The sequence below is a fragment of the Mandrillus leucophaeus genome, unplaced genomic scaffold, assembly GCF_000951045.1.
Source record: "Mandrillus leucophaeus isolate KB7577 unplaced genomic scaffold, Mleu.le_1.0 Scaffold489, whole genome shotgun sequence".
In the NCBI taxonomy this organism is placed as follows: Eukaryota; Metazoa; Chordata; class Mammalia; order Primates; family Cercopithecidae; genus Mandrillus; species Mandrillus leucophaeus.
In genome coordinates this window covers 391,141-408,113 of record NW_012105242.1, presented here as the reverse complement: position 1 = coordinate 408,113, position 16,973 = coordinate 391,141, and positions in this window count along the sequence as shown.

Genomic DNA, 16,973 nt, shown 5'->3' with positions numbered 1-16,973 from the left:
TGCCTCCCTGGTTCACGCCATTCTCCTGCTTCAGCCTCCCGAGTAGCTGGGACTACAGGCGCCCGCCACCTCGCCCGGCTAGTTTTTTTTTGTATTTTTTAGTAGAGACGGGGTTTCACCGGGTTCGCCAGGATGGTCTCGATCTCCTGACCTTGTGATCCGCCTGTCTCAGCCTCCCAAAGTGCTGGGATTACAGGCTTGAGCCACCGCGCCCGGCCGCTATAGATTCTTTTGATACGACATCTAGAACTAGCAATGTTAACTTATGGTAAAGGCAATCAGAAAACCGGCAGTTGCTGGGGACTGGCTTGTGGGGTTGACAAGATGGTATGCAAGGGAGGTTTTGAAATGAGGGCAATGTCCTATATTGTGATAAGAGTTTGCATGATAGGGGTTTGTGCATTTGTCAAAACAGATCTAAATGCACTTTCAAAAGCTGTACATTTCACCATCTCTAGATTACAAGTCAAGTACAGCTTTTCTTAGGCAAATAAAGAAAATCATCCAGTTCTGAGGTCCTTTGGGTAAAATGGTATATTCGTCTCAGGTCATAAGTGTGAGCAGTGGCAATAAACAACTGCATCTTTTGAGAGTTGGAGACTTGGAGGCCTGGAGAGGGAAGAACCTTGTTAACAGTAGGGGGACAGCACCCCTGACCTGAGCTTCCCAGGGACAGAGCTATGACTGGCTTGTCTCTGTCCCCCAGGGTGCCTTCCTGTCCCCAGGGTGCCTTGCCTGGCCTATGTAAATGTTGTTAAGTGGATGGATGGGACCTGGAGGGACTCAAGGGTAGCTTAAGCGAATTCACAGGAGACCTGAGGGCCAGCTTTAGGCAGTGGAAGGATTTCCCTGCAGTTAGAGGCATGAATGCCAAGGTTCTTCACTCAGAGTCTGCCATTCTGCTCACAACAACCATTACAGTCTGCTCAATCATGAAAATGAGAGATATCATTATAGAGGGTACACAGGTGCAGACATTAGCCTGTGCTACTTACACACAAGACAAGAGAGTTCATGCAAAGTACATAGCAAGGGACTGGCCCCTAGGAGGCCCTCAATCAATAACCACCAAGTTCTTGGCTATGGAAATGGAATTTGGGATTTGATACAGTTTTGTTCTGTGTCCTACCCAAATCTCATGTCAGTTTGTAAATCCCAGTGTTGGAGGAGAGGCGTGGTGGGAGGTGATTGAATAATGGGGGTGATTTCTAATGGTTTAGCACCACCCACCTAGTGCTGAGTGGTGATAGAGTTCTCATGAGATCTGGTTGCTTGAAAGCATGTAGCACTTCCCTCTCCCATCTCTCTCTTTTGAGGAGGAAGGGGGCACGTACAGCCATGCAGGACATGCCCCCTTCCTCCTCATCTCCGACTATGACTGTAAGTTTCCTGAGGCCTCCCATCCATGCTTCATGTACAGCCTATGGAAATGTGAGTTGATTAAACCTCTTTTCTTTACAAATTATCCAGTTTCAGGTACGTCTTTATAGCAGTATAAGAATGGACTAATACAGGATTCAAACCCAGTTCTGACCCCAAAGCCCACGTGCTCAACTACCACTGACCCCCACTGACTCCTGAATGTTTATTCAGAGGTTGCTTCTCACCTGGCACCAATCACTCCCCAATGCCTAGAACTTTCCAGAAGATGCAGGAGAGAAGATGCAGCAGCCGGGACTACCTGGCAAACTCTAGCAAGCAGTAACTGGTTCTGGTGTCCAGGGACACCATTAACTGACTCACTGGGATCCAGCAAAGCTTCTCTTTCAACAGAAGCCTTTGATCATCCAGTAAGAGCAGTCTCAGTCTTGGGAGCTCCATGCCCATATCTGATCAAAACCACCCCCAACCCCCTCTCCCTCTCCTACTTAAAGAGAGGGGGTGGATTTCTAATTTGAACATCAGCCTGTGCCCTAGGATTTGGCTTTCTTCCTTTGTGACTTACCTTGTCTGGACTACACCCTCCAAGCCCCAAATATACTTTACACATGATAAAAACACAAACAGGAGGCTAACATCTTTTCAGATAATCATAAGTGATACAATGAAATGTGTATCTGGCTGATGGGGACAGAAAGGAAGTGGCAGGAGGTGGTTTAACTTAGAGTAAATGCTCAGGGAAGGCTTCTCTGAGGAGATGACATTTGAGAAGAGACCCGTATGAATTGAGGGTGTTACTGATAGTGTGTATTAGTCTGTTCTCTCGTGGCTAATAAAGACATACCTGAGACTGGGTCATTTATAAAGGAAAGAGGTTTAACGGACTCACAGTTCCACATGGCGGGGAGGCTCCACAATCACTGCAGAAGGCAAAAGAGGAGCAAAGTCACGTCTTACATAGCGGCAGGCAAGAAAGCATGTACAGGGGAACTCCCCTTTATAAAACCATCAGATCTCGTGAGACTTATTCACCATCATAAGAACAGCACGGGAAAGACCCACCCCCATGATTCAGTTACCTCCTGCCAAGTCCCTCCCAGGACACATGGGAATTATGGGAGCCACAATTCAAGATGAGATTTGGGTGGGGACACAACCAAACCATATCACAGTGGTAGTTGGGAGAAGACTGCTCCAGGCGGGGGCAAGAGTCAAAGTCCGTTTCCTGGATTGAGCTTGGTGTGTTTGAAAATGAGAAAGGGGCCATGTGGCCGGACTGAGCTTGGGAGGGCTGGATCCTGCAGGACCTTGTAGACCAGGGTGAGGACCCTGAACTTGACCTTGAAGTCCATGAGGTGTCATTAAAGAGCTTTTAGTGAGGAGGTGACATAGGCTGATGTTCAAATTAGAAATCCGCCCCCTCTTTTTAACTGGGAGAGGGAGGGGTGGATGGGGGTGGTTTTGACCAGATGTGGGCACGGAGCTCCCAAGAGCAGCTACAGTTAGCTCTCTTAACTGAGCCCCGCTGTGGGAGAGGCATTCTTCCAAGTCACCATCAGAAATTACATCGTTTGATCCTCAATCAACCCCCTGAAGCAGGTCCTATTATTATCTTCATTTTACATAAGAGAGAGCGGAGTAATTTGCCCAAGGTCTCTTAGTGAGTCAGTGTCACTGGGAAGATTAACCAAGATCACCCTGCTGTCTTCTCCAAGGAACCACAGCCAGCTGACATCCAAGTACTGAGTAATTCAACATGCAGGACCTTGGCGTGACTTTCCCTGTAATTCAACATGCAGGACCTTGGCGTGACTTTCCCTGTAATTTAACATGCAGGACCCTGGCGTGACTCTCCCTGTAATTTAACATGCAGGACCCTGGCGTGACTCTCCCTGTAATTCAACATGCAGGACCCTGGCGTGACTTTCCCTGGGGTGGCTGTCCCAGTCCCAAATGCTACAAAAGAGTTGCTTAGCAACTTACTTGCTCTCCGGGAATCATGGGGGCAGAAGGCAGTGCAAAGTCATTGGTGGCCCCAGTCATCACATGATCAAGATCTGACCAATCAGGGCATCCTCTTCCCTTGACTACAGTGATTGGCTCAGGGTTGCACAAGGCACCCGAGTTGGTGCAGATGGAGTCAGCCCCAGGACATTGGCATGAGTGTGGGGAAAGGTGTCCTTCTTCTGCTTGGGTGACTGCGATGGGAGGCCTTCCCTGCCACCTCCAGGAAAACATCAGGTTGGAGCGAAGCTCACAGAGAGGCAAGGCGAGCTCAGAGTTGGAGAGGGAGCGTCCTGCCAAAACTCTCAGAGTACCCGAATGGAGTGGAGCTTTATGTGAGTTCTCTTTTTCTGTTAAGCCATTTCGGTGAGTTTTCTGTCATTTCTACCCAAGTGTCATGGCAGGAGGTGCTCTTACCTGGGGTGGATTCCCAAGCAGGCTCCCCGAGTGATGCCACTCTCCCCTTCCAAGCTGCAGGCTTGCTTCACTCTCACAGAGCCAGCGGATCTAGGGAAAGGGTGCCTCTCTTTCCCCCTCGTTCCAGTGGAGGCACCCAACATGTTTGCAATGGACCAATCTGGGCACATGCCTGTGTCTGAACAGTCACCATGCCTGGAGGTGGCCAGGCCTGGACACCTGTCAACCCCAGGTGTGTGTGGTCAGCCCTACAGAAGCACATGGGGAGAGTGTTAGCCAAGAAGACTTGGCTATGGGGAAGCAAGAGGTGACCTGGGAGGTGCAGCCCACGGGCATCCTGGGAGAGCCCTGGAAGCAGAGGACCTCCTAAAGGAAGACCTGGGGAGGGTGCAAGGGAGGGCAGGACTTGGTAGATGAGGCAAAAAATGAGCCCTTCCTCTCTAAGTGCCAGTGGCCACTCCCAAAGTCCTGTTCCTCTTTGATCCCCCATAATGGGGAGAAAGGCCTCTCCACCTACCTGGGAAGAGGTAAGATGAACCCCAGGAAGAGCCCTGTTGTGGGAAATGGGAGGCCTGGCCTCTTGTCCCCAGCCATGAACTGCTTTGGATGCATCATCACTCTACCTCTCTGTACCTGAGTTCTCTCATCTGCAAAATGGGAGCAGTCAGCCCCTCTCTGGACCTCGGGCACCCCTTCTATACAATGAGAGGGCAGAATCTGGCTATTCCCTAATGTCTTTGGGACATCCATACCAGCCTGGCAGGGAGACCATTCTGAAATCCACATCAGAATTCTGAGTGAGTGGAAGCCTCAGGAAGTCTCTCGCCTCCATGTTGGAAAAAAGTAATTAGCTGTGCAAACAGCCTGATGATGGGGCTGTGTTTGGGTGTCTGCCACCCCGAGCAGGAAGGGAGATTCTCAGCTGGAAACTGCTAATGTGATGACATGGTGGTTTATTAGCGTATCTCACTAACAAGCTGTGCAGTTTGCAGACACACAGTGGAAGAGTAAAGACGAGAAGGAGGTGGGCCAGGGGAGGGAAGCATTGTCGCTCAGCTCTAGGGAAGCTTCAGTAACGAGTGAGGGTTATACAGTAAGCCTCTCCTCTCCTACCCCACTGTGGCCTGGGACACAGGGAGTTTGGGAGGTGCTGGTGCTCGCCTGCCTCCCCAGAAGGCCAGGCATTCTCTCTCTGTTTCTCCAGAATTAAGCCTCCAACTGGGGAGATTTATGGGCACAGCAAACAGCATGTCCCCAACTGAGCCCCAGTATTCCCCACTCTGAACCTGCTCCCCTGCAAGCATCTCCATCTGAGTTGATGGCAAGAGTCCAAGGTGTTGGACAAAAAGCGTCTTAACCAAGACTCTAAAGATAAGTTGAGAGCTAAGATGGTGCTAAGTGGAAAACATTATCTACAATATCTGATTAAAACAATCTGGCAAAGCAGACACTCAGAGAACCAGAACAAGATGGGTGGGGAGGCTTGAAGTCCAGTGTGGGGGAGGGGCTGGTGATACGTTAGGCTCTGTGTCCCCACCCAAATCTCTCATGTCATGGGAGGGGCCCAGTGGGAGGTCATTGAATCATGGAGATGGGTCTTTTCCATGCTGTTCTAGTGACAGTGAATACGTCTCACGAGATCTGATGGTTTTATAAAGGCGAGTTCCCCTGCACAAGCCCTCTTGCCTGCCGCCATGTAAGACATGACTTTGCTCCTCATTCACCTTCCGCCACGATTGTGAGGCCTCCCCAGCCATGTGGAACTATGAGTCCATTAAACCTCTTTCCTTTATAAATTACCCAGTCTCAGGTGTGTCTTTATTAGCAGTGTGAGAACCAATACAGCTGGGCATCTGAGACACGGTGGCTTGGGGATGGGGAGCATCACTCTAGACCAGGCAGCCCCTTTTCCAGAGAGGTCTGGGAAGAAGAGACCTGAGCTGGCCTTGGGGTGCAGAAGCGGTGGCCACTGGTGGACACAGAGTTGCTCACTGCAAATCGTGTCACTTGATTTGTCTTCCTGAGAAGACTACAACCTTGTACAGGTAACAGATCATAGTAGACACTGTGGTGTCCCTGTGGGTCCATCAGGTCAGGGATGAAGATTTAAGCTGCTCGAAGGACTAGTCCCCATCCCCAAGACAACATTCCCTGCTTCTCTACAAAAATGAGGGTGAAGAGTGCAAATTCAGGTTCCCCCTGGAAATCTTATGTGCCACCAACATGGCTGGGCTGGAGGCCCCTGCAGGAGGCCACGCTGTGAGCTTTTTCTGTGTTTTTCTTCCTGTCTCTCCCAGGATATTATGTTGAAGTCATTCCTCACCTCCTGCATTTCCACTTCTCCCTCAGTGGGTTGCGAGCCTCTTCACTTCCATTCTCCTGTCTGCAAAATAGGTTGAAGTCTGACAAGCAGGCTGGGAAAAGCATCGTGGTGTCTCAGGATGGGCCCCCTATTCCCAGTGCTCCAGAAGAAGTCAATGTTACTATTCTGGGGCAGTCATATCCTGATCATTAATTTTTGATAATGTTAGAAACAACAACAATTATAATAATGACTAGTTTTTATGGAGTCTTTCTTACTACTCTAGCAGGAATAATCAATTTATTATGTCATTAAACTTCCTAATAGCTATTTGAGGCAGATTCTATTTACTAGCACTTTTTATCTTAAAAATGAAGTAACAGACACAGAGAAGTGGAATAACTCCCCACATCCTCCAGTTAGAGACTAATCCAGGAGTCTGTCTTCTACACCGACCGCTTCTGCAGCAGGCTGTGCTTCCACTGATGTGTCCTCAGTGCCAGGTGGGTGTGGCCCATGGCTAGACTTGAAGGATACAGCCACGGTCCCTGACCTCAGGGAGGCCACAGTTTTTAACATCCAGGCTTTAACACTCCACAGACCACTCGATTAGCACATACCGCCCTTCCTGAGATGATCCGTTGACATGCTTGTCTCCCTGGACCGGGCACTCCTCAAGGGAGATGACCCTGTTTCATCACCGCTGTATAGCCCACTGCCTGGCAGGAATATTAGTGTTTCATCTTTCCTGGGATTTTATTCTGGAGTTACTGATTTGTTGTGCTTGGTTCTGTTTGATTGTTCCAAAATCAGGACCATGTCAATTTGCTTACAGTGGCTTGGAAATCTGTTAAGACCAGTGGTCCTGCCCCTAGTTGATTCCATGTTGGGCTTTTTTGGCTGTTCCTTTTTTTTTGAGATGGAGTTTCTGCTCTTGTTGCCCATACTGGAGTGCAGTGGTGCCATCTTGCCTCACTGCGACCTCTGCCTCCTGGGTTCAAGCGATTCTCCCACCTCAGCCTCCCGAGTAGCTGGGATTACAGGCGCATGCCACCATGCCCCACTAATTTTTGTATTTTTAGTAGAGACGGGTTTCGACATGTTGGCCAAGCTGGTCTCGAACTCCTGACCTCAGGTGATCTGCCCACTTCCGCCTCCCAAAATGCTGGGATTACAGGTGTGAGCCTACTTGTTATTATTATTACTGCCTACTTGGCTGTTCTTAAACATGTGCTCGTACATAAGAATTTGAAGATAATTTTAAACTGGAGTCGGTCTGTGTAAATTTAAACCCTGCCTCTACTTCTCACAACGTGGGCCCGTGGGCCAGTCACTCACCCCCTTGTGCCTCAGTTTCCTCATCTGTAAGTGGTGGGTGGGAACAATGACAGGTGAATGGAGCTTCAAAGAAGTTGAGTGAGGTCATGTGTGCTAAGGCAGTTACAACAGTGCCCAGGGTGTGGCAATCACTCAATCAATGGTAGCTTTTATTTTATTTTATTTTATTTTATTTTTTGAGATGGAATCTCACTCTGTTGCCCAAACTGGAGTGCAGTGGCACGATTTCAGCTCACTGCAGCCTCCACCTCCAGGGTTCAAGCAATTCTCCTAACTCAGTCTCCCAAGTAGCTGGGACTACAGGCACATGCCACCATGCCAGGCTAATTTTTGTATTTTTGATAGAGACAGGGTTTCACCATGTTAGCCAGGCTGGTCTCGAACTCTTGACCTCAAGTGATCCACCCACCCCAGCCTCCCAAAGTGCTGGGATTACAGAAATGAGCCACCATGCCTGGCCTCAATAAATGGTAGCTATTTAATTATCACTATTGTTGAAATTTTTGTGAAATAGGAAGTCTCCAGTTCTGTTTGCTCAAATTTCTTTGGAGTTGTTGAGTTTCATCCCTTGTGGCGATCTATTCTTGGGGTGAGAAGGTGGTTAAGTAGGAGGTGGAGGCAGGAAACAGGGTTGGAGACTGTAGATCCTTGCTCGTCCTTGTGCGGTTGGCCATGAGGAGTTGACCCAGACAGTGAACAGTGAAGGAGAATTAATTCTCTTTCCCCGAGAGCCTGGCATCAGGCAGGCCTTGGTGAATATCTGGTTGGTGGCATTTCACCAGCCTTGGAGATTGTGCAGGTCTGGAAAAGTAAATGCCACAGGGAATGGTACGCAACAGGAAAATAAAGCATGTCAACATTAGAAGCCTCATTCAATCCCTGTGCACACACTGTGGTCGGTCATACAGTATCTGTACCCCACTCACATATAGACATGACAAACACAGCCCAGGACCCCACCAGCCCGTTATACCCTCCACACACATGCATTTGCACACCAGTACACTTATACTCTCAGCTAAAATATCTGAGCCCCCAGGGCCTGCCATTGACCCCAGCACCGCCACCTTCCTGCCCTGGGGAAGCCCTGCTCAGGGGTAGTTTGGTCTCATTCCAGCTCTCGGACCTGGATTTGAGGCTGACTACTGCTCTCACTCCTGGCCCTACAGGTGTGGTGATGTCCCCAGAATAATGCCCAGACCTGGGGATGGCCCTGGCTTCTCACCCCACCACCCACACTGCCTCAGCCACCTATCTCTTGCCGATGTCCAGCCAGCCTGCAGGGACAGGGAAGGCCCCGCCATGCTTTCTCTAAATGGAAGGTAGTGCAGCTGGGTTTGAGTCCTGGGTGTGTGAGTGAGAGCCTCTCGAAGCCTCAGTTTCCTCCCTGCATTATGGGGGCATTGATGGGACGGCACCATCTCCCAGTCACTCCAATCAACCTGTTAAGTTTCACTTGACACCTGCTGGAGACCCAGCCCAGTGGCTGCCAGGTGGGTTCTGGGCACTGGCTCCTGTCCTGGGCACTTGCTCCATGGGTGGCCATGGACAAGGGGGTGCCCCTTCCTGGGCCTCAGTCTCCCCATCTTTACAACTTGAGACCCGATCAGGTAAGGGCCCTTCCAGCACAAATGTTCCATGAGTCTCTGAGTCCACAAAGAGCATCCAAGAAAGATCCACAGAGTGATGGTGTCGGGACTGCATGAGGGAACCCTGTCCTTCACGAGCTCAGCCAGGAGTAGCCACCTCCCTCTGCCTGGGGCTCCTGGTAAGGCCCAGATCTGAAAGACACTGTGATTGGGCCAAGAGGGAGGGGATGAAGGAGTTGGCCGTGCTGAGAAGAGGAGGGTTGTGTGTGTGGGTGGGGACATATACGTATGGGCACCGATCTGTGGGTGGGTGGGTGGAGATGCTGATGCACAAATACTATGCGCAGGCACAGCACACTCTTTGGGGCCTAACCTGTTTGTACACATGAATGTACATCTCCATGTGTGTGGTACCTGGGCCAGGTATCCATGCAGGTGCATACACATGGGTGCACACGTGTGCATGTGTGGGAGCATGTGGACATGCACTGGGGCTGTGTTGTTGTGGCTCACATTTATGTCATGTCTGTTGCTTGCCAGCCATTCTTCAAAGCAGTTTCCGTGCATTAACTCATGCAAGCCCCATGACGGCTTTATCTGAGATTGTTTCTTAGGTTTGAGGAAACTGAGGCTCACAAGGGTTAAACCATGTGACCAAAATCACAGGTTCAGACATGCTGAGGCTGGGGGTTGGACCCAGGCTGTCTGGTATCAGGATCAGTGATGTGACCCGTGTCTGTGGGATATGTGTAGACAGTGGGGCATTTGCATTCAACTGTTTCAGGGGGTGTGCACCTGTGTGCGAGATGGCGGGAAAGGCTCTGCGTGTGTGCATATGTGGTGGAGTGTATGTGTGTGCAGGTACAGGCATGTGTTATAGACAGGCTTTGCACACACATGTGGGTTTGTGCTCACACGTGTGCATCTACCAGTGTCCCAGCGGCTGTGTGCTTGGGCATGCGTACAGGCACATTGGTGGGGGGACGTGTGAATTTGCATCCCAGCATGATAGAGGGGAACTTCGGGGCCCTGGCAGAGAACAGAGGGAAGCCAAGCCCTCCTGGCAGAGTCCCTCCCACTCTCGCTCACCTCCTTTTCCCCCAGCGCCACCCCCCATGCCACTGTAGTCCTCTCAGTCCTGTCGGGGAGGAGGAGAGAAGCCTGCTCTGTGAGTTGCATTTCACGCTACACGTTTGTGTTTTCCAAACCGGGGGATGGAGCACTAACGGGTGTCAGCCACCCTTGGAGAATGAGGGATGTGGAAAGAAGGGCCTCCTGGGCTGCTCCTTATTGCACAAATTGCTTTTGGGTGATACATATGAGGCTGGTCTCATTGAGACAAGGGGTATGGCCCTGAGAGAGGCCTCATCCATGACCCAGTGCCTCCCAGAACTTCTCAGGTGTTACAGGTGGAAGATTGGAGATGCCCTGCCCTGGAGCTGGGCGTGAAGCCCTAGGCTAAAAGCTTTTCCTGGCCAGTTTGAGCTCCATGATCCTGGTGAGGTGCCTCTCACCTCTCAGACTCGGTTTCCTGCTCTGGGAGAAGGAGCCACAGCAGCATCCGTGATTTCTGTCTGGATGTGTCTGTCCTGCCCGCCTTTGATCTTCCCTTGTGGACTTGGTCCCCCTCATGCTGAGCCATGGTGTGGACCGGGTGGGGCTGACCCAGCACTGGGCTGGGGGGATGTGTGACCCCAGGGCGACCATGCAGAACGCTCCATCCTCCTGGATTCTGATTGGAAATGGGAGGGACATTGTTTCCTGTGTCCACTGCGATAAATCACCACTAACGGTGCAGCGCACAACAAAGAAATTCACATCTCACAGCCCTAAGGTGGGAAACCTGAAGTCAGGGTGGCCACAGCTCCGTTTGGAGGCTCAGGAGGTAGGGTCTTCGCCCCACTTTGCCTCTGTTCTTTGCCTTTTCCAGCTTCAGGTGGCTGTGGGCATTCCTTGGCCTGTGGCCTCATCGCTCCAGTCTCTGCCACCGTGGCCTCATTGCCTCCTCCTCTGTCTTCTCTTTCCTCTAATAAGGACCCGTGACAGTATTTAGGGTCCACTCGAAATAATCCAGAATCAATTCCTCATCTCAAGATCCTTAGCTTAGCTACATCTGCAAAGACCTCTTTTCCAAGTAAGTGGGCACCGCAGGTTCCAAGTATTTGACGTGGACATCATTCATGGGGGCCATTCTGTGGCCTGTCACAGACACGTGACCACAATGAGCCAGTGGGAGCCTGCCCTGGGGCTTTTGCTGACTCTGGGAAAGAGATGTTCTCTGCGCCCCAGGGCTGCTGAGCTGGGGGATGGAAGTCGGGAGCTGCCTGCGATTGTCATGGTCCCCCACGGAGACTACCTGCTTGGGAGTGAAGACAACACAGAGGACAGCAGAGCCCAGAGATGGAAACGGACTACGTCATGGCCAGATTGTTGGAGCCCTGGAACCAGCTGGGTCAGAAGCCCTAATACGCCTGACTTCATTACATGGGCTTAGAGGTTTTCTTGTTGCACGTAAGTCTGTTTGAATTGAGTTTTTGTAAGAATCCTAACAGAGCTCAGAGTTTTCCCTTGGGTCACCTAAAAGGTGGGAACAGGCAGATCCACAGATGAGAAGGCTGCTTTATGAAGGTTGTGTCCTCTGCATCTGGGGACCAGGGACTGCTAAGCATCTTGTCCTGGAGGAGCGGAGCTGTGCCCCTTCCCTGCCTCCAGGATGGCTCTGGGTTCAGGGTACCATGGGGAGTCTCTGCACCCAGCTCACAGCATCCTTCTCTTTCCATGGATCACACTGGTCCTGCCCAGTTGGCTGAGCTAGCCACAGTCAGGTGGCTCTAGACAAGGAACACGGAACTCCCTGATGACACCTGAGGGACATGAGGGAGGAGACAAGTATACAGGAAATGGTCACCTTTAAACAGACAGATTGCCTGCTTTTGATCAGTATCTAGTTAGTTCACCACTTGTAGGGGCCATTTGCTACCGTTGCCTACCCAGGATACAAACGCTTTATGGTCTGCTTCCTGATTAAATCCAGGATCTAACCGCTTCCCATTACCATTGCCACCACCCAAGTCCAGAGCCACGTCCCCTGTTTCCTGGACAGTTGCAGTCCCCTCCTCACTGACCTCCTGCTTCCACCCTCCCCATGACAAACTAATTTCATACAGCAATCTGAGCAATTCGATCAGAACCCAGATCACGTCTCTTTTCTGCTCAGAACCCCCAGGGGCTTTTCATGACAGATAAAGCAGAAGTCAAATTCCTTCTAACAGCCCACAAGGGCCTGCAAGATCTGCCCTGTCACACTGGCTCAGGCCAACTCATGCTTGGCCCCAGGACCTTTGCACCTGCTTTTCTTATTCTGGGATATCTATTTTCTGAAACATCCACAGGACTTATCTCCTTCAATTTTTACTCAAATGTCACCTTGTCTGTGAGGTCTCCCAGGCCACCCCATCTGACACTGCATGCCCTGTCCTCCTGTCCTGCTTTAATTTTCTCCAGGGCACTGCCGTCGTGAATATTATCTAACTAATAAGTTCATTGATTATTTTTGTCTATACCCTGCTGTGTTTTGAACATCCCTGTCAAAACTCATGTTGAAATTTAATTGCCAGCTGGGTGCGGTGGCTCATGCCTGTGATTCCAGCCCTTTGGGAGGCGAAGGTGGGAGGAGCTCCAGGTGGGAGCCCAGGAGTTCCAGACCCACCTGGGCAATATAATGAGACCCTGTCTCTTTAAAAAAAAGTTAAAAAGCCACACATGGTGGCATACACCTGTGGGTCCCTGATACTTGGGACCCTGAGGTGGGAGGATTACTTGAGCCTAGGAGGTCAAAGTTGCAGTGAGCAGAGATTGTGCCACTGCACTCCAGCCTGGGCAACAGAGTGAGACCTTGTCTCAAAACAAACAAACAAACAAACAAAAAAGAAATTTAATTGCTATTCTGATGGTATTAAGACCTTTAAGAAGTGACTAGGTCATGAGGGATCGCCCTCACTAGTGGAGTGATGCTGATATCACAGAAGGGCTTAGTTATTGCCAGAGTCCAGCCCCTTTTTCTCTCTGTCTCATGCGTGTGCTTCCTCACCGTATCTTGCCTTCCACCATGTCATGATGCAGCAAGAAGGCCCTCACCAGAGGCAGCCCCTCAGTCTTGGACTTCCCAACCTCCAGAGCGGTGATCTGTGAGCCAAATACATTTCTTTTCCTTTTTCTTTTTTTCTTCTTGAGACAGGGTCTTGCTCTGTTGCCAAGGCTGGAGTGCAGTGGCATGATCTCAGCTCACTGCAGCCTCAGCCTCACAGGCTCAGGCAATCCTCTGATCCCAGCCTTCCGAGTAGCTCGGACTAAAGGCACATGCCATCACACCGAGCGTTTTGTTTGTTTGTTTGTTTATTTGTTTTTTGTAGATAAAGGGTTTTTCTATGTTGCCCAGGTTGGTCTCGAACTTCTGAACTCAAGTGATCACCTGCGTCAGCTCCACAATGTTCTGGAACTACAGGTATGAGCCACTGTGCCTGGCCTCTTTTCTGTTAAATCACCCAATCTGTAGCATTCTGTTACAGCAGCAGAAAACAGACCAAGACAATCCCCAAACGAGGCTCTAAGTTCTTTCTTCACTGCACATAGTGAGCATTTTCTAAACAGGCAATGAATGAATGAGCTCTGCCTCCTGGGCACAGCACCTTGATTGTCCTTTGGGAAACCTCCATCCTCTACTCTTGGTTCATGTGCTGTGGGTGGGTGAACCCCACGCCCAGCTCCATGCAAGGCACAAGATCCAGGCCTGTGAATTAGCATATTCAGAACCACCGGGTACAGCCTTGTGTCCTGGCACAGGCTGCGTCTCCTGAAAGGAAGAGGAATCTCTCTCTTACTCATCCCGAGTCACCTGGAGGAGTGGCCCTGGCTGTGAGCAAATCCTGTCACCTTGACCCCAGTGTTTGGATGAGGGATGGACTCATGGCCAGTTATGTCCAATCAGGTAAATCCTGTGACGTCCTCAGGGGCTGCCGGGAAGAGAAGGTCTTTCCTCTGGGGCTGCTGTGCTCGTAGGTGGAATCTCTCCACAAGCAAAGGAAGAGGAGAGAGCAGTCCTGGAGGGCTGGGAGGAAGTGACTGGGTCCCTAGATCAAGCTCTACCTGACACTGGACTCACTCTCAAAACTTTTCAGTTCTTTGAGCCCATCCATTCCTTTTTTTGTTTGTTTGTTTTTGTTTTTGAGATGAAGTCTTACTCTGTAACCCAGGCTGGAGTGCAATGGCATGATCTTGGCTCACTGCAGCCCCCACTCGCTGGGTTCCAGTGATTCTCCTGCCTCGGCCTCCCAAGTAGCAAGGATTACAGCTGCGCACCACCATTCCCAGCTAACTTTTGTATTTTTAGTAGAGACAGGGTTTTGCCACATTGGCCAAGCTGGTCTTGAATTCCTGACCTTAAGAGATCCACCCGCCTTGGCCTCCGAAAGCCATCTATTTACCTTTTGCTTAAGTCTGTTGGGGTAGGATATCCTGGCCTTGCAACTTTAGGACCCCATCTGACCCAGGGTTCAGGAAATGCTATCCCACAGGACAACCAGGAGCACTGGATGAATCCTGCTTTTGAAATGTGCATTACTCTGTTTAAACACTTGAGGCCCATGAAGAGCTGCTGGGGGTGCTGTGGGCTCTGACCTCATCACCTCCTTCCTTTGCCCAGGGTCGCTCCCTACAGGATTCTGTTTCCCGCCTCGGCGCAGCCTCTGCCTCCTCCTCGAAGGGGGTTTCAGCACCCACAGCTCCTTCCCTCTCACTTGAGTGATTTTCTCCTTTCCCATTTTTCATCTTGAAAAATGGCAAATTGAAGCACTTAATTTTCCTCCTCCAACCCAATTAATGTGGACATGCTCAGTGCTGATGGGCGTGCTTGTGAAAGGAAAGTCATTTATATCAATTAGCAGAATAAACATGAGCTTTATGGCCCTGTGCAAACTCCAGGTAGAAGCTTCCTCAGAGGAGAAGGGAGACCCCGCGGGAAGGTCCAGGGACAAATACCCTGTGGGACGCATTTGGGAAGTACGGGGTTTGGGGGCCATTAGGACTGTGTCGTGGTGGCATTTTGGAGAGGGCACAGGTCCAGCCACCTCTCCTTCCTGCAAGGTCGCTCAGTCAATGTGACCCAGCAACATGAGAATTACCAGACATGGCCATACCTCACTGTCAGTAGGGGCTCTGTTCCTAAGCCTTAACGTAGAGTCCATCCAGCCAAGCAGGAATGCTGAGCCTATCTCCAAAGTGTGCCTGAGCTCCCCATATGCCTCGCTGGGCTGAGCCTCTCATCCATCTTGGCCTCCTGGATAATCAGAGCAGCTTCATCCCTTTACTCCACTGTTCAATCAGGCTTCCACCCATCCATGCCCATCCCAGCAGTTGGAATGAGCATTTAAAAATATAAATCAAATCATGCGATCCTCCTGCTCTGAAATTCTCAATGGCTCCCTATTGCTCTTGGAAGAAAACCCAAGCTCCCTTTCATGGCTTCCAATATCTTGCATAACCTGGCCCCTGGCGGCCTCTCAGACTCTCCCCTGGCTCCCTCAACCACGGGGGCCTCCTTGCTGTTCCTCCAGCTCCCCTTGCTCACTCCTGCTCCGAGACCTAGGCCCTTGCTGTTTCCCACATCTTTTCCTCGTGGCTGTGTCTCATCCTTCATGTCTCAGCTCAAACAGCACCCCTGCCCCCAACCCTGGTACCTGTCCTCAGATGCTGTTTATCTCTTTTATACCCTTTCAAACTTAAATATGTAACCAGCGCCCATGGTAGGCCAGCCCCAGCTCCGTGTGCTCGGCCTCCAGAGTGAGAAGGACACACAGTAGCCCCTGCCTTCCCAGCCCGGTCCTTGGAACTCTGCGGACAGATGAGATGCAGGAGACCTCCATTGCCTGAATGAACTTCCAGGTTCTGAGGACCCAGTTTATCCCAATGAGGGGCTTACAGAATGAGGTGTGTGTAAAGCATGCAGAGAAATGATGCTCACAGAAATTAGGTGAAACGGAGAGATGTGAGGCCTGAAGCCATTAGCAAATGCCATTAGCATTGGGTCCTTAGCAAGCCTGGGCCTTGTTGACACACCATGTCCATGAGTCTATATCGGACAGAAGCAGACACTTGGCTGGGCACCAAGAACATGCTGAGGAAAGGTTTTTGCTGTTGGTGTTTGATTGTTTTTTTTGAGACGGAGTTTCACTCTTGTCACCCAGGCTAGAGTGCAATGGCGTGATCTCGGCTCACTGCAACCTCTGCCTCCTGGGTTCAAGCAATTTTCCTGCCTCAGCTTCCCAGGTAGCTGGGATTCAGGCATGTGCCACCACTCCCAGCTAATTTTTGTATTTTTAGTAGAGACGGGGTTTCACCATGTCAGCAAGGCTAGTCTCGAACTCCTGACCTCCTGATCTGCCCACCTCAGCCTCTCGAAGTGCTGGGATTATAGGTGTGAGCCATTGCGCCTGGAAGGTGTTTGATTTCTGTTTTAACTGATATGAAGGGGATTCTAGGAAGGCAGAATACAGGGGGGACTGGAAAATAAAAATCCCTGCCCTCTTGAGTTGACAATGTATTTGAGGAAGAGACAGACAGCCATTGAGATACATAAGCAGATGTCAGATGGTCACAAGTGCTAAGAGAAAAATAAAGTACAAAAAGTGGGGGCGAGGCTGCTGTTAGAAATGGGGTAGTCAGAATGGGCTTCACAGAGGAGGAAACACTTAAGCCAAGACCTGGGGGAGCTGACAGTGGGACGCCTGGGGAAGAACCTTCCAGGCAGAGGAAAGAACAAGGCCAGGACTGCACAGTGGGTGAGCCGGCATCTGGTGTGGCAGAGGAAGGGCGAGGAGGCCACAGGGACTGAGCAGAGGGCGAGAGGGGGCGAGGGGAAGGAGCTGGGGTCGCAGAAAGTGGCGGGC